Raw genomic sequence first — 14,635 nt, 5'->3', positions numbered from 1 at the left:
CTACTGTCATGTATAACTAATTAAGACAAATTTTAAAAATGAAAAAAAAAAAATAAGACTAGGGAGGCTGCCAAGGGCAGGTAGTCAGGATGATGAAACCAAGTCAAAATTATGTCTGAATTAAGAAATCTACACTCAAAGTACAACTACACTCGAAGTATAAGACTATGGATAACAAAATTTTGCTGTTTTCAAGAAGCTTCTTCATTTGTTGTTCACTCTGGGTTTCAACTTTTTTTTTTTTTTCCTTTTCTCACTGTCTTTTTTTTTTTTTTTTTTTTTTTTTTTTTTTTTTTTTTTGGCATACCAGAGATTATTGAATTCAAGGGTGCTTAACCCCTGAGCCACATTCCTAGGTTTTATTTATTTATTTATTTATTTTTTGGAGACAGGGTTGCACATAGCCTGGTTAATTTGCTGAGGCTGGTTTTGAACCTATGATCCTCCTACATCAACCTTCCAAACTGCTGGGATTATAGGCATATGCCAACCTGCTTGGATTTTTTTTTTTTTTTTTTTTTTTTTTTTTTTGTCCTTCACAATGCTAGCAAATATTTATGTTGATTATTTATTGCTCTTTCTCACGAAAACAACGAAAATTTCTTGAAACTTTCAGACTGCAGTTTAAACCAGCTTAACCAGCTGTTATTAAACACACAGGTAACTTAAGTTGCAGTTGTAAACTCCAACAGGACATAGGAGGACAAAGGAAGAAAAACATATTAAGACATTTCAGACTTTCAGTCCCCACCAGTATTGTGTCTAATTCAGCAGGAAACAAACAGCAGACATTCACCGAATTTTACTAACTGGCTACACCACAATTTAGTCTTTAGTAGGTTCATTATGTAGCATATTGGGCAAATTTGCACCCTATCTTGGATGGAATACTTTTAAAAATAACTGAACATTGTAAATCTTTTCTGCCCTCTTCCCCCCACCACCCACCCGTGATCATAACTTACCTATAAAATATGGAGCAGATATCTTTTAGAGCTGGTAGAAAAGCTGCTTTGAGGAGGGCTTGGTAAGGGCTAGTTCCAACAGTTGTCCTTTAGTTTAGCTGTGAGGAGTTCTGATGAGCATCTTCCCCTAATCCTGGGAATTTCCTTTCTTCCCCAGTTCCTGCCTCCTAGCAGACAATTTGAATATAAAATATAAGTAAGCATGCCAAAAGTCAGAAGGGGTTTTCAAAACTTCTCTACAGGAAACGAAACCAAAGGGCAAATTCAGTGACTAGGTAGTTGCAAAGAGGGTATTCTGAGCGTCCTCTGGTGGAAGGTTTAGATATATTTGGCCTGATTTCCCAGAAATTGCATAGTGTTACTAAAGGGGAACTCTGAGAGCTTTTGAAAGTTTTCCAAGTATGTGTTATTTGACTAGCTTGAGATGTGACGATATTTATCACCCGTTGGGAAGAACATACTTTTATAGGTTAATATACTGAAATATTAGCTGCACTCACATAGGAGTAAGTTTGTTGTTTTTATGGTTGGTTCAGTAGCTGAGAATTTCATTACAGGAAGACAAAGGTCTTGGCACAGTACACAAAGAATGCTGGCAATGAAGTCATTTAGTAAACATTTGCTATAACTCACTGTACAGTGCTCACTTCTTTTGTGCAGTACCCTATTTTAACTGTCCCAATTTAAAAGAGCCAGGGCCCTCAGAGGTTTAGTAACTTGTGCAAAACCACAGAGCTACTGATGAACCCATGTTAAGGTTCAAACTTCAGGTACCGCCTGGAGTCTTTCTGGTTTGTGGTTTGTATCTTATAATTGTTGCTAGCATCATGACTGCTTTTTAATAATCACGTATTTTCTTATTCTGACAATAATCCTACAGGACCATGTGTTTTATCTGTAATTTAGAATGAACCCAGGGGCTTTTAGGCTGTGTTTCCTGTGTTGTTCTGTTGCTGAGTCCAGGATTTGAGATTGAGGGACTTACTAGATAGCTGATTGTACAAGGCAGAGTGGGAGATAGGGAATGAAAACTGGAAGGAAATGAAGCCAAGGAATGAGGAAAGAGCCAGTAGTTCCTTCTGTGTGAACCAGGAGCTCAGACCCCTGAGCTAACTCCAGGAGACAATGTAAAATCTGCCTGGGAATCTGGCCCTTAGGATGGGGACCTTTTCCTCCAACTTCCTTCCCTGTCTGGGTGTGTTGAGAACAGGGTGATATCTGTGCAGCTAACAGTCTTAAGCACCAGGATACAGGCAGTTGCGACTGCACCCTCAAGAGCCAATACAGCGCAAACAGGACTGCTGGGCCCCCGTGCTTATCAAGGTTGTTAAGAAACATTTGTCTGAGGAATGTGCAGCTGCCTAGAAACCTTATCTATCAAGGACCGGGGGGCCTAACTCCGACTCATCTCCTGCATAGTTCACCCCTTCCCTCCTCCCTTCTTCCTCTAGGACCGTTCAGTTCTGGTGGGACCCAATGAGAATCAAATAGATTGGCAGGACCCAACCAGAGGAGGACTAATGTTTAGCTGTTCAAATGTTAACCAATTAAAAAGAACACTGTAAAACTGTTTGCTTTTCATTATAAAAGGCCTGTTGAACAAAGGCTCAGGGCCTCTTAGCGTCACTGGTTACCGAGTGCGCAAAGGACCTGGCTCGAGCTTGCTAATAAATGACTCTTTGTTGCTTGCATTGATTGTTGTCTCTGGTGGTCTTTGTGGGGTCTTGAGCCGCTGGGCACAACATATGGGGACTCGTCCGGGATACCCCAAGCCCACCCAGACACCTGATCATAGAATCATAAGTGACATCATTGGCCGGTGAGTAAGGCATTGCCGTATTTCTGTCTGGGTTGCCTAGAGGTTCTGGTTCTAGGCTGGCAAAGTCCTGGCAGACGTGCTATAGGACCCCAGCAGGGTCTCGGGAGACATCCCCTTGACCCATCTGGGCAACCTTTGTGTTGCATCTGGGCTTTTGTTTTTGTCGACAAAATACCAACCAGCCAATTTTGATCCTGCGCGCTATATGTCTGTCTGTTTGTGTATTGTATCCTATGGTCTTTACTCTTGCCTCCTATTGAATTCTTCATTGTGTTAGTTCGCTACTATTCTCACCGTTTCTCATTCTTAAATTTCTCATCACCAATCTGGAGGAAAACGGGTCTATGAATCTCCTGATAGAAAGGAGAAATACTAATCAATGGTCAAATTCATTTCATCCTTTTGGAATTATACAGGGAACGGGCTCAGGTGACTCCTAAGACTTTCCTCCTGAGTCACTTCTCAGAGGTCTGTGCCAGAGAACAGAACTTTGGTGTGGACCACCTAAAGGAGGGTGGGTTTGCTGCACTCTGCTCCACGGAGTAGCCAATCTTCACCAAGATCTATGCCGAGTGAGAGTGAGATAAGTAAGCTTCTCTCTCCATGCACCCCACATCTGTTTGAGGTGCAGCTTTCTTTCTCTTCATTTTTGGAGGGTAAAATGGGCTACACAACACTCTCGCACACAACACTCCCTCCTGGATGCTCCCCTTCCCTTGCTGGTCAGACATAGGAATCCAAACTGGAGGATTAAGACCTGGGACAATTAGTATGGAAATGCCCAGGTTCCCTTTGTTGGCATAGTTACCAGTCACTAGTCTGTCCTAAGCACCTCTTTGTATGTCAGAGGATGGGCTCCCTTTGTCCTCCCTCAGGTCCCCTATTCTTAGGCTTAGGGATACTCATTGCAGGATACTTTACAGTCCTTCTCCTTGTTCCTAAGAGATTTGTTTACTCCAATCCCCCTAGGCGGAGAGCTCAGCAGCTCCATTCCCCAAAAGTAGTGGGAAATAATGTTTTGTTATTTTCTGCATTCAAACCTAACCTGATTTCTCAACCAGAAACAAAAAAAGGGTTAAAAAGTCCTTGGCAATCCCTCCCTACCAACTACCTGGCCTTGCTGAAGTCTGCATTGGAATGTGAACTTTAGCAGTTTCAGTGGGAGAGGGGGAGTAACCTGAGAGAAAAAAAAAAAGAGGTGCATTTTAAACTCCTGGGCTGCTACACAGAACTAACTCATTCTCTAGGATTCTTGTTTTGTTTTGTTTTTCTTTAATGCTGTATTTCTGAGCTCATAATTATGATCCTACATACCTAGGTTAATGATTTTTTTGATCAGTTCTATTTTTATCCAACTCTAGAGTTATTTTTAAACATCTGTGATTGTTCTCCAGTAAGTAAAGTACATCTTTTATGTGCCATCACCCAGGAGGAATATCAAAAGGCCATTGCAGAACTCCTAAACTTCTTAGCTAATAGGAATTAAAAGCTTAATTATGTCATCAACAGGCTCAATACTACAGAAAATAGCCACTATAGGACAATATTCTACCCCAGGAATATCAAGAAGGGGCCTTACTTCAAGCTCTTGTCCTCAGCTTACCTATGAAGCAAGATTTAACCTGTTTGTCACAAAGGGGAAAATAAATCCTGGATAAGCAGCCAGCCATAGGCAGCTCAATAACCAATGGCATATCTCAGTGAGGAACTTAGCAAAGTAGCTTTATTCTCAAAAGTAATGAAAAATAAGGTCTCATAATTTTCTTTGACATCCAACCTGTCCTGATGAGATGGCTAAAATGCCCTAGGCACAAGGTTTCTGTTAAAACCTGTTAGATCCTTCCAGATCTCAGTCAAGGTTTACATTGAAATGTATATAAAGGAAGCCTAAAAACTCAGTAGGAGACGGGTCTCAAACCCAGGGGGGAAAAAAAAAAAGGCAAAAAGAGTCTTACCTGTACTCCAGCAAAAGTAAATTTTATGGTGCTTTACTAAAGTAATTAATGGCCGTATCATTTTTCCAGGACTTTTTTTTTTTTAATTCTATATTTTTTGAGCGCATATTTTTTATTCAACTAGAATTTTTTAAACATCTGTTACATTGCAATGGAGATTCACCTATAAAGTTACAAGGCCTTTGATTTTGTGTTATTTGTTTTTGTGTCTGATGTCATGTTTTGTCTGTATCAAAACTGAGCGCTCCTAAAATAGAAATTTAAAAATGGATCCAAATACTTTTATTCACGTGATTTTAAAGGGTTCAATTTAAATTGGGTAAACTAATAAAAGTGAAATGTCTTTAAAAATAATTTGCAAGTCTCTAAGTGGTCAAACTAATGAAATGTTGATGTTAAACAATGTCTAATATCAATTGTTTCTAGGACTTTTCTTCAATAGGAAAGAGACAGCAAATACTGTTCAGGACACTTGTCTGATATCTTGGTTTTTGCAGAATAAGTGAATTAAATTTAACATGTATAGGACTACTCAAATGTGTTTGTAAAGACATCTGATTAATTTGCAAAGTTAAAATGCTAATTGTTAAATAACATTAAGTACTCTTAAGTCCTTAAATTCCATGGGGTATCATACTTAAACATTATTGGTGTTTTCATAGGTTGGTAAAGTAAAAAGTGTTTAAAATCACTTTGTGTCATTACTAAAAACAAGGTTATTAAGAGCTATGTCCTAACAGGTAAAACCCCAACCCCGAGGGTGAGCGTTCCATCTGCTTCCTTACCACTTCCCCCTGTTCCCCCTCCAGTTCTGCAAAGCTCCATGGAGCTCTTAGATTTGGATTTAGAGTTACCATCTTCCCTCTCACTGTGTTTCAGTTAGAGTACTATAAACAACAAAGTATTTTATCTTGTTAAAATAGAGTTATTTATCTAAATTCAGAAATTTCATGAGAGTTGTTTCAGAATGTGAACAAAATGGTGTTGACAGAAAGGAAAGAGAAAATAAAAGGTTCTGGGTATGGAAATATATTTAGTAAAAGGGAAAAGGAAATGTTTCTGGGTAAGAAAGTGTTTATGTGATGAAATACATGAAGGTCTAAGTAAATGCTAAGAAAGTCTGTGTGTAAGTAATGAGCAAATGTCAACAAGTTTGCATGAAACTAAGTTGGTTACTGTAAGGCCCCCAAAAAGGAAACCCAACTCTGTCCCATGGATGGACGGCAACCCCAATCAACCGCAGGAGGCGTCACTTGATGCAAATCGCAAGAGGTGTTTATTCCAGCGAGCTGGGACCCAACTCGAGGAGTCCCTAGCAGAAAATCCTGTAGGTTTATAAAGGCAGAAACCACACATCGGGAGGGATCGCACATGAAAGGGAAAAGGGGGACAAAGCTGCCGGGAAATTTCAAAGGGGGTCTGGGTTTGCTGATAACATACAACATGTTTCACAATGTTTTACAACAGGGCGTAGATTCTGGTCAATAGTTTCTGGTAATCATACTGTTTGAGCACTATCTGGCTATCTGGCTCAATTTACCCTTTTATTCTCTGTTTGGGGCTGTTTCTTGGAGCAGCTTTAAGGGCTTTGTTCCCATTACTGGGAGGGTGACCTTAGGGAGTTGAGATGACTGGGAGGGTGACCTTAGGGAGTTAAGATAACTGGGAGGGTGACCCCAGACAGCTTTAAAAAATGTCCATTCTTTCAGTTACAAGTATGTGAGACAATCAGTTAAAGCTATTTAAGGTGTTTCCTAAGGTGAAATACTAATGTTCTGATATAAACCGAAGTCTAATCTATATGGCAAAATGACAAGGATTTGAAACACTAATTTACTCTTAACTTTGTGTCTATTAAGTTTTATTCTTTAGACCAATTAGTCTTAAAAATTGGGGTTTATACAATTATGGTTAAACAACTGTTAAGAGTATTGTACTATGTTACAGAGTCTACATTTTTCTTTAAAAACTAAATTTTGTAAAATATAAAAGTATCAAGGTAATTGTAAAATGGTCACTCTTTGTATATTAAATGTGTTCATATTTTCCAGGTATACAAGTTTTTAAAGCAGGGAATTTATCAAGCGCTGCTATTCTCCAGAATAAACTTGTCTGTAATGGTAATCTTAAACTTAAGGAGTACATTTTATTGGGGATTTATTTTTATCATTTAATGTTCTATTATGGGACCTATTATCAATAAGATATAAGTAAAATTGGTTACTTGTTTCACTGAGATAAAAACTTAAATGTAAATGTATATCTAAGAGTTAGTGACAGCCTGATTTGTTTAAAGGTTCATATAGTAGAAGGTAAAAGCATTTTGCTACGCAAAAGAAAACTTAAAAGCTCTCTCAGCCTTTCTTTGATTGATTCCTGTTTTGGATATAATGTTAGACTGTGTTAACTAATGTTCATATAGACTCAGGAATCAATATATGTAAACTTCTCAAAAGGACATTTAATAAAGAGTGTAATGCGCAGTAGCAAAAATGGGACAACAATGACTGAGATTGGGGTCTCTGACCACATGACTGTAGCATGCCTGGTGCCTGGAAGTGTTCCTGTGTAGGGGCACAAGATGCCTAACTGCTGTGCCAGTACCCTCCCTGGGAAGGCTCTGTACAGGAGTCCTATCAGCTCTTACATTTATCTCAGGCACACAGCTCTTGGGCAGAGAATAAAAAAAAATTGTTTTGCTAGATAATCAGTGTTTCATCAGCTCACTTCTCTAGTTCCTGCCCACCTTACAATAACTTTGGACAGTGGACTTCTTTGAGAGCTACACAGAGTTCCTAACATTGCACTTTGCAGTTGTGGGAAAAGTTACATAGATGTTCTAGTCTCTGTAACTCTCCTGAAAACAAAGAATAATGCTTACAAGTCTTTAACCTAATAATAAGACATGTATAAAGATAGCTAACATAACTCTTTAGATCTGCATCTCCATCAGAGAACAGAGCTCCATTTGATCTCAGCTTAATCTTCAAAATCTGTGTTTATAAACCTTTATTTTCTAATACTCCTTTGCCCCTCACTGAACTTGAAAATTTGGTCATGCTGGTCATGGCAAAAGGGGCAAAAATTAGCTTCAGGATTAGAACATTTTACTTAAGATTTGTGAAGAGCCCTGCCTTACCTGAGATAAGGCTCTGCGTCACCCTGCTGCATGTTAGAGTGACTCCAAAATAAGTCAGACTACAGCTTATTTAAAGTTATAGTCAAAAGATTGGTTTTTGTTGTAAAATTACTGTGATCTCAAATAGGGGATATAATGTGGTTCTCAGTCAAAATGCAAGATAGCTATTATACAAGCTGAATATGTTTTTACTCTTGATAATTTCATTTTGTAAAACTGTTGCCTGTTTTGCAGAAGTAGCTGCTTCCAGAACATACAACCTAGGTAACTTGTGATAATAAGCCATCACCTATAGAACAGATAGTGGTAACTTCCAGTACTAATATAGACTCCAGTTAGATAAAAGGGTAAATAACTGTAAAGTTATAGACACTGAAGTTAAAGCCCAGTACTCTTACTTTATGACTGGTGAGATTGGCTTGCTGGATGATTAAGATCAAACTTAGAAATTGGAATTAAATACAGAGGCCAAGAAAAAAACAGTATCATGCCCTCAATGTCAGCCTGAACCCAGGGAATAAGGGGACTTCTCTAAGGAGCGCTGCAACTCTGGGTCACACAACCTCCTGATCAAGGAGATTGTTGAGACTAGAGAATGAAAAATCACTCAGTGCATCTGCCGCAGAGGAGTGTCATGGAAAAAGGGAGACATCCCTGACGCTTTCAAGGAAAGCCACATCATCAAGAAGACCCTGCCTAACCAATGGCACTGGTGGAGCTAAGAAGCTGCTCTTCAGTTCTCTACGAGTGACCCCTGTGGGAACTCAGCTGACTCTTTAACAAGACAGGAACCAGGTCGATTTGACCAGCTTGATCTTGGACACCCAGCAAAACAGTTAAAACCCAAAATACAGCCATTCTTGGGCATTTAAAAGAAATAATAGTTAAATGTAACTTAAGATGTACACTTGTATTAGCCCACTAGAATAAAGACTGGAAGCAGCAAGTGATAAAAAAGATTCTTCAGCAAATGTGCCTGATAACTATCAAGAGAAACTGCCAGAGTCAGAAGTTTTTAGTCAGTTTAAGACCTTCCTACGCTACAAAGGTAGACCTAATCTATGTTTGCTAGTATGATTACCTAGTCCTAAGTAACAGAAGTATAGATATCTCTACTAAACACAGGTTATATCAATAAAGGGATATTTTACAAAAATCAGATGACATTAAGTAGCTTAACTATATTTTCTGGGAACATCTATGATATTAAGAGTTAAATGTTGTGTTTACATTCCTGATAACCTGGACAATGTTAAAGTCCCCAAATGAAGGCCTTGTCCTCTCCAGCCTTTGCTAGGCCTAGTTATGGGAACAATTTCTCAGTTCTTCCACCTCCTGGTGAAAGATTGACTTCCGTCATTTTCATGATACTCAGTGGCATGTTTCAGATGCTGCAACATTTACTTTGTACTAATCTCCTTTCAGTACTCATGTCTTTTTGTTCTTCTCTCATAGAAGCACCCACCCCCAGATGACATTACAACCTGCTCTTCCCCAGCCAGACTTCTACCTTGGACTCCTCCATTGACCCGATTTTTGAAAAAAAGGAACTGCAAGCTGCATGCCCCACGCCACCCACTTCCAGCTCAAAGAAGCCAGAGCGGTCATCCACCCCCTTCCCCAGCAGCATGGAGTTCAGAAAATTAGAGGGAGAAATAAAGCTTGCTCTATTTCTGTAAGGTACATCATTGGAATTGGAATTGGAATTGCATTGAATCTATATAGCACTTTTGGTAGTAAGGCCATTTTGACAATATTAATTCTGCCTATCCAAGAACATGGGAGATCTTGCCATCTGTAAGGTTTTCTTTAATTTCTGTCGTTAGTGTTCTGTAGTTCTCATTGTAGAGATCTTTCACCTCTTTTGTGAGATTGATTCCCAAGTATTTTAATTTTTTCAATGCTATTGTGAATGGGGTAGTTTTCCTAATTTCTCTTTCTGAAGATTCATCACTTATGTATAAAAATGTGTTGGATTTATGAGCATTGATCTTGTAACCTGCTACTTTACTAAATTCACTTATGAGTTCTAAGAGTTTTCTGGTGGAATTTCCAGGTTCCTCTAAATATATAATCATGTCTTCAGTGAACAAGAATAGTTTGAGTTCTTCTTTTCCAATTCGTATCACTTTAATTTCTTTGATTTGTCTAATTGCTCTGGCTAGAGTCTCAAGAACAATGTTGAATAGAAGTGGTGAAAGAGGGCATCCCTGCCTTGTTCCAGTTTTTAGGGAGAATGCTTTCAGTTTTTCACCATTTAGAATGATATTCGCAATGGGCTTAGCGTAAATGGCCTTTACAATGTTAAGGAATGTTCCCACTACCCCAATTTTTTCTAGAGTTTTGAGCATGAAGGGAAGCTGTATTTTATTGAATGCTTTTTCTGCATCTATTGAAATAATCATGTGATTCTTAACTTTTAGTCTGTTGATATGGTGAATGACATTTATTGATTTCCAGATGTTGAACCAAACTTGCATCCCTGGGATAAAGCCCACTTGATCGTGGTGCACTATCTTTTTAATATATTTTTGTATGCAATTTGCTAGAATTTTGTTGAGAATTTTTGCATTGATGTTCATTAAGGATATTGGTCTGAAATTTTCTTTCCTCAATGTTTCTCTGTCTGGTTTAGGTATCAGATGATATTGGCTTCATAGAATGAGTTTGGGAGGGTTCCCTCCTCTTCAATTTCATAGAATACTTTGAGAAGTATTGGAATGAGCTCTTCTTTAAAGGTTTTGTAGAACTCGGCTGAGAACCCATCTGGTCCCGGACTTTTCTTTGTTGGTAGGCTTTTGATGACCTCTTCTATTTCATTGCTTGAAATTGATTTATTTATGTTGTGTATGTCCTCCTTGTTCAGTTTACGTAATTCATATTTCTCTAGAAACTTGTTGATGTCTTCGAGGTTTTCTGTTTTGTTGGAGTATAGATTTTCAAAATAGCTTCTAATTATGTTTTGTATTTCACTCGTGTCTGTTGTGATATTTCCTTGTTCATTCCGAATTTTAGTAATTTGAGTTTCCTCCCTCTTTCTCTTTGTTAGTGTGGCTAAGGGATTATCAATTTTGTTTAGTTTTTTCAAAGAACCAACTATTTATTTTGTTAATTTTTCCGATTGTTTCTTGTGTTTCAATTTCGTTGATTTCGGCTCTGATTTAACTATTTCCTGTCTTCTACTACTTTTGGTGTTGGTCTGCTCTTCTTTTTCTAGGGCTTTGAGCTGTAGTGTTAAGTCGTTTATTTGTTGATTTCTACTTCTTTTGTTGAATGTGCCCCATGAAATAAATCTTTCTCTAAGTACTGCTTTCATAGTGTCCCAGAGATTTTGATATGAGGTTTCTTTATTCTCGTTTACTTCTAAATATTTTTTATTTCCCTCCTGATGTCTTCTGTTATCCATTCATCATATAATAGTGTGTTATTTAATCTCCAGGTATTGGAGAAGTTTCTGTTTTTTATTATGTCATTTATTTCTATTTTCAATCCATTATGATCTGATACAGTACAAGGTAGTATCTCTATCTTCTTGTATTTGCTAACAGTAGCTTTGTGGCATAAAACATGGTCCAATTTAGAGAAGGATCCATGTGCTGCTGAGAAGAAACTGTATTCGTTCTTTTTGGATGGTATATTCTATATAAGTCAGTTAATTCTAAATTGTTGATTGTGTTATTGAGATCTATGGTTTCTTTATTCAATTTTTGTTTGGACGATCTATCCAGTGGTGAGAGAGGTGTATTAAAATCACCTAGAATTATTGTGTTGTGGTCTATTTGATTTCTGAAATTGAGAAGGATTTGTTTGACGTACATGGATGAGTCAATGTTCGGGGCATAGATATTTATGATTGTTATGTCTTGCTGATTTATGCTTCCCTTAAGCAGTATGTAATGTCCTTCTTTATCCCTTCTGACTACTTTTGCTTGAAGTCCACATTATCTGAAATGAGGCTGGATACTCCAGTTTTTTTTTGCTGTGTCCATGTGCATGGTATGTTTTTTCCCATCCTTTCACCTTTATTCTATGGGTATCTCTTTCTATGAGATGAGTCTCTTGCAGGCCGCATATTGTTGGATTTTTCTTTTTAATCCAATCTGCCAGTCTATGTCTTTTGATTGATGAGTTCAGGTCATTAACATTCAGGGTTATTATTGTGATATGATTTGTATTCCCAGTCATTTGACTCATTTTTGTTTTTTGACATGATTTGGTTTCCCCTTTTATTGGCTATTCCTTTAGGCTAGTTTCTCCCTTTGCTGATTTGCATCGTTGTTTTTCATCTCTTCCTCATGGAATATTTTTCCTAGAATGTTCTGTAATGCTGGCTTTCTTTTTGTAAATTCCTTTAGCTTTTGTTTATTAGTAGGATCTTATTTCATCATCAAATCTGAAAGTAAGTTTTGCTGGGTATAAGATTCTTGGTTGGCATCCATTTTCTTTCTGGGCTTAGTAAATGTTGTTCCAGGCCCTTCTAGCTTTTAGGGTCTGGATTGAACAATCTGCTGATATTCTTATTGTTTTCCCCCTAATGTAATTTGATTCTTTTCTCTCCCGGCATTTAAAATTCTGTCTTTATTTCGTATGTTAGGTATTTTCATAATAATGTGCCTTGGGTGGGAATCCGTTGTAATTTTGTATATGTGGAGACCTATAAGCCTCTTGTACTTGGTTTTCCATTTCATTCTTCAGATTTGGGAAATTTTCTGATATTATTTCATTGAATAGATTGTTCATTCCTTTGGTTTGTTTCTCTAAGCCTTCCTCAATCCCAATAATTCTTAAATTTGGCCTTTTCATGATATCCCATAATTCTTGTAGATTCTGTTCATGATTTCTGTTTCTGTTTGGTCAACTTTGTTTTCAAGATTAAATATTTTGTCTTCAGGGTCTGAAGACAAAAGGGTCTGAAGTCCAGGTGTTCTATCCTATTGGTTATATTTTCTATGGAGTTTTTAACTTGGTTTATTGTTTCCTTCATTTCAAGGATTTCTGTTTGTTTGTTTTTTTTTCAGTATCTCTAACTCTTTATTGAAATGATCTCTTGCTTCCTGTATTTGCTCTTTTAACTGTTGATTGGTGCGATCATTTAATGCCTGCATTTGCTCTTTCATCTCCTCCTTCAGTGCCTGCATTTGCTCTTTCATCTCCTCCTTTGCTTCCCTGATGGTTTAATTATGTACATTCTGAACTCCCTTTCTGACATTTCTTCTGCTGTGCTGTCATTGGGTTTTATTGATATAGTATCTAGGTTTGTTTGGGACATTTCTTTCCTTGTTTTCTCATATTGGTCAGATGTTAGTGGGACTCTGAGTTATTGCAGATTTCCTCTATTGGCTTATAGTGTCCCTGTAGATTTCCAGTGTATCACCTCCCAGCCTTCAGTAGCCTGAAGTCTTGAAGTAACTTGATAATGCAGTGCTTCTGAAGAAAGCTGTCTCTAGCCCACTACTGGTTCCAGGGAGAGACACCTGGAGAGGTCTCTGGCTGCCCTTCATTGGTCCCAGAGGCTGCTTGTGGGTTGGAGGTCTCCGCTGGCTTGCGGACTTGTGGCTGGCTCTGTGTAGAAAGGCTCTCACTGGGCGGTCTGCTTGAGAAGCTAGCCTAGAAAGGCTCTTCCTGCCGGAGGGAGCCAGGCTGCTTGGGGAAGTCCCTGGCTGTCCTGTCCTGGTCTCTGAAGCAACATGCAGGCGGGCCAGAGCTCGCCGCGCACTGGCTCAGGGACTTGGAGCTGGTACTGTGCAGGAAGGCTCTCACTAGGGGGCCTGCTCTGAGAAGCTGGAGAATCTGGCCCTGTGGCAGGAGCCCACCACCAGAGAGCTCAGGGCTGCCTGGTGGAGACTCTAGCTGCCCTGCCCTACTCTAATAAGCCTCCTGAATCCGGACCTGCCGCCCTGGCCGAGCTTCACTGGGTGGGGGAGACTCACCCCATGGTTCTATTTTAGCCCGAGTCTCTCATTGCCTCCCCTCCTTGAATCCTGGGTTCTGGAGTGACTGGTGATGCAGTCATCCTCTAGTCCGCCATCTTGGATTGTCCCCCAGGGTGTATTTCTACATCACCAAAATCTCAGCAGGAAATGCCAGAGCACCTCTGATGCCTGAAGAACAAAGGAGCAAAGACATGGCAAACCAAAACATTTATAAAGGTTCTTGATGCAGCTAGTAATTTTTTGAAGATTTTTAAAGAGATAATTTAACTGAATCATAGTTTCACAATTCCTATTGCCATTCCTATCATTTTCACATCTGTAACTTGTGCAGGTTATGTATTTCGGGCTAAAGATTAGATATCTTTCCCTCTAGGAAGATTCTCTGGTCCACATGACTGAATTAGATGCCTACTCCCATGCTTTTACAATGCCCGCACTGATCATACGTCATATATCTCATCTTCCAAGGTGGACACTAGGCTTCTACCTTGTTAGATGCCTTAGCTTTAATATTTATAAGAGTTCTGAAATCCAACACTTTGATAACAAGCATTATATCATTACTCCTAATGTAAAATAAGAAACAAGATCTTGCTCTGAAATACAAATGGTTGAGGTTACCAAGGAAATAAGTTCAAGGGAAAAATTTAACTTTATTGCACATAGCTAGAATTCTATTGTAGGAGCAAATACAGAAGTGAAATCAAGGAAGCGATTTTAAAAGTATATAGAGGCTCAAGATCAGAAAAAGAGCTTTCTTTAACTGTTTGCAGGAAGGAAAGGAGCAATGGGCAGAGGCTGACAGAGAGGACCTGATGGAGAGT

The 14,635-nt window shown here is 38.7% G+C and overlaps 1 protein-coding gene across 2 annotated transcripts in view; it reads right to left on the bottom strand.

Moving 5' to 3' along the window:
• LOC306668125 (guanylate-binding protein 7-like) overlaps positions 1-1,254 on the bottom strand; it is a 58,681-nt gene extending 57,427 nt beyond the window's left edge. For both annotated transcript variants that reach the window (XM_079151199.1, XM_079151198.1), the window contains exon 1: positions 966-1,254. The gene's annotated coding sequence lies outside the window, so the exon portion shown is untranslated. The remainder of the gene's footprint in view (positions 1-965) is intronic.
• Positions 1,255-14,635: the final 13,381 nt, after the last annotated feature.

Source organism: Sciurus vulgaris (genome assembly GCF_902686455.1).
Source record: "Sciurus vulgaris genome assembly, chromosome: 1".
Lineage (NCBI taxonomy): Eukaryota > Metazoa > Chordata > Mammalia > Rodentia > Sciuridae > Sciurus > Sciurus vulgaris.
The sequence above is the reverse complement of the archived record's forward strand: the minus strand, read 5'-3'. Positions and strand labels throughout refer to the sequence as shown.